Source organism: Lathyrus oleraceus, chromosome 2 (assembly GCF_024323335.1).
Source record: "Lathyrus oleraceus cultivar Zhongwan6 chromosome 2, CAAS_Psat_ZW6_1.0, whole genome shotgun sequence".
Taxonomy (NCBI): Eukaryota; Viridiplantae; Streptophyta; class Magnoliopsida; order Fabales; family Fabaceae; genus Lathyrus; species Lathyrus oleraceus.
The window spans coordinates 118,584,393-118,588,007 of NC_066580.1; the positions used below are offsets into that span (position 1 = coordinate 118,584,393).

General features: G+C 37.2%; 1 long non-coding RNA gene across 1 annotated transcript; it reads left to right on the plus strand.

The window, feature by feature from the left end:
* The first annotated feature begins 275 nt into the window (after positions 1-275).
* LOC127121218 (uncharacterized) lies at positions 276-2,021 on the plus strand. Its single transcript, XR_007803347.1, has 4 exons — positions 276-601; positions 693-877; positions 960-1,215; positions 1,690-2,021. It is a non-coding gene; the product is annotated as an uncharacterized LOC127121218 (long non-coding RNA).
* The last annotated feature ends 1,594 nt before the right edge of the window (positions 2,022-3,615 follow it).

The following is a 3,615-nucleotide window of genomic DNA, read 5'->3' on the forward strand; positions in this document are numbered from 1 at the left end:
ACAATTAATCATAAAAAATTCTATTAATAAAAAATATCCCTAATTATCTATTAATCACACTTAGCCTTAATCATGGTTAACTTAGAAACTAACAACATTTCTTGTAGAAAAAAGAAGCAAAAGTTCAATAAAAAATTAATTAAGATTGATTTAATAAACTAAGAAACAGAGGGTGTGAACAAAAGGAGGGAGTGTGAGGCAGAAATACTGACTGGGCTTGGAAGACCAAGCCCACTATTGGAACCTCAGGCAGAAAGGGGGAGAAGCCCGTGAAAACGGCGTGTTTTTGGCCAAACTTCTTGAACACGAAATTGGCGGAGTCTTGATGGACAGAACGTTCGGAGGCCATGCACAATTAAATCGAAACCCTGATCGACTCCGACAATAGCGACTGTTTTAAGCAAGGTTTTGTCGTTCTTCTTCTCCGCTCGTCGTATAAACAACTACGGATCCGCTTGAGCTCATCTTCCATGCTATTGTTCAATGAAGTATCGGAAGAAGACGTGGTATATGATAAAGTGCAGATTGCGAATTGGATCAAGGGAAAAGAAAGCTAACTGTATTTGAATTCTGACACGGAGAATCTCCGGTGAATTGACATGTATGCTTCCATCTTCCCTCTTTGTGCTCTTCTCCTTCTATCTTCTTCTATTCTGGTGCATTCTGATGCCTGTTGTTGTTTTGTGATGAAGAATGAAAGATGGTTCCTGAGTTCTTCCGGTGCATTGTGTTGTGCGTTTCGACGCGTTGTGATGACGAGTAGAGATGGAGGCACGCGTTATATATTGCGACAAAGACGCTGCGGCATCCGCGGTTACGAATCGAACGAGATAATGATGAAGCCTCTGTTTGCGCCGATGCGACTCGCGTCTTCCAGGTATGCTTCGACTCGGTGTTTCTCCTTCAATCTTCTTTCTCCTTTGATCTTTCCTCTTCAATCGTTCTGTTTCTTTTGTTAGGATGTTGTGAATCGTTCGTAGTTTCGGAAGCGTGTTGGTCTTGTTGTGATTCGGTTATGGAGAGGGAGCGAGTTATGGAGGAGATTCTGTTAGGCGCGTGATTGAAGGAGTTTGAGTGGAGGACGGTTAGAAGCGTTGAGGGAGAAGGATGAAGATTGAAGAATTTCGTTGAAGGCAATGAGAAATGGGGTCTGGGATTGATGATGGATGGAGAAGATGGAAGAAGATCAAGCCCAAAAAAATCTGAACTGTAAAGGTACCAATTTATAGCTTTCCCAATCTCCTCTTGTACTCTTTCTGTTATGAAAAATCAGTTATAAGTTGGTTTTACAAATTCTGTTAGAATGTTTTTGGTGTTGGTTGGAAGTTAAATGGAGTAAAGTTAGAATTCTGTTATAGTTACTCTGCTGATTTCTGTTAGTTATGCTCTAGTTGTTAATGTTGTGAACTTGTAATTCACATGAAATATGGATGAAATTATCTAGAAATGAGGGTTGTTGAACTGTTTTGTAGAATGTTGCTTAGCATGAAAACTGAAAAAAGAATAGCTTGTGTGAACTTTCACTTCTTTTATGTCAAATACTGATTCTGCTATATGGTGTAGCTATGGTGCAATCACTATGTTAACTTGTTATTTTTGATTGGTTTTGGATGACATTTCATGGATAATTCATTTTGTTATGGAAGTTGGTAGGATTATTTCCACTGAATGTGTTTGGTGGTTTTGCAGGATTGTGACTTGCAAAATTGGACAAGGTTCTCATGTTGATTAGTTTTGTTGGCTGTGAATTAAGTGAGTGAAATTCTGCAGGTTTTATGTCAATGTGTAGGTGAACATCTTGTTGCTTGGGCTTAGTGGTCCTGTGTTAGAATTATGCAGGGGAAATTCCTTCAGTTGTACAGGTCCTGGCCGGATTTCACAAGAGATGGTGGATTTTACTTGTGTATACAAATGGTCTGTTAGAATCATTAGGAGTTAATGAACATAGGTTATGGTTAATGGATGTAGTTAATGGTTAATGGATATTTGGTTGTTAACAATGGATATTGGACTTTAAATGGTAAATGGATATGTAATTGGTTTGATTGAAATATGGATATCTAATGACACAATTGAAAATTCAAAAATAAAAGATGGTAAAATAATTTCTAAAACTAATCTAAATTTTGAAATTAAAATCAATTTAAAATCCAAAATTCATTTGAAATTAAAATTCATTTGAAATTAAAATCAATTTGAAAATCCAAAATTCATTTGAAATCAAATTGAAATTAAAATAACACCATGATGGATATAACAACAACATATAGTGGATTAATGTGTCTGAATGATGACAAGGCTTATAAATCAAACTGACCCATGGTTGAACATATAGTGGATTAATGTGTCTGAATGATGACAAGGCTTATAAATCAAACTGACCCATGGTTGAAGGAGAGGGATGGGTGTATATATATCAATAAATCGTGCACTAGAAGCATGTGACCAAGGATCAATGACTGAGCATGGATCTAGGGACGAAGTGAAGTATAAAGCCTAGTGGATGCCTTGTTAATGAGGTACGTGATAAATCTCCACAGTCAAGGCATGATCATGCCTGATCAAATGCCTTAAGATAAATGATTTACCCTGCTAGTGAAAGGGTCCATTAAGTGTAATCTCAAATCCATGAATTCAAGTTACATGCTCCCTTGTGTTGAACCATGCTTATGCTTATGATGATATGCAAATGATTAGGGTTATTGATCCAGATGATTATTGTGAAGGATAAGTTAAATTTTGGGGTACGACACTCAGGAGTGAGCATTATTGTTGTGTGTGGAAGGTGGCTTGTTGGATCTACTCTTCATTTTGTTATTTATCACTTTACTATACATTAGTGGTTTTAATGCTTTAATAGTGTAACATCAGGGATGCCAATTTATTATGTTTTACGTTGATGTTGATTTTGTCATTTGGAGTTTATTACTATATTTATGAGGTTGATGTGAAATATGTTTCCACTGCGTAGTTTCTAATGATTTTGATGTGTTTAGAAGGGTTGTCGTTGGTTACACCTTAAATTATCGTATAAATATTTTAAAATAAGTTTCGAGGTTTAGGATGCTACATAGTGGGTTCAAAGTAGGTCGGTCCGTTTGGCCAGGATTTGTAATGTTGTCTATTCTCTAGTATGTGACATGTGTATGAACACCATCGATGCATTACCTATTCTAATGATTGTTTGATGGCGTGCAAAATGAACGGAAGAAATGATCATGTTATTGCTGAAGCTTTGGAGTAAGTGGCTCAGGCGCTGCAGGGTCAGCAAAATCATCAAGGTGATAATGATGAGTTTGAGAATGGACTGCATCCTAAGGTCAAACAAGGTATTAGGTACTAGGAGATTCACATATTTCCTATGCTAGTGAATAAGCATATGATATATGATAAGGATATCAGGGCCAGTTATGCTCACTATAAGAGCATTAATGAGAAGAAGGGGAAGAATCAGTATTGTGGAATGTCGTATAGTTCTCCAATTGACCAAGGGAAGTAGAGAGCTTCAGATGAGAAAAAGGAAAGTGGGGAGAGACTCCCGCTACTGTCAAGTGTTTCAAGTGTGGTGAGTTGGGCCACCGTGCTAATAAATGCATGAGTAACATTATGAGGTGC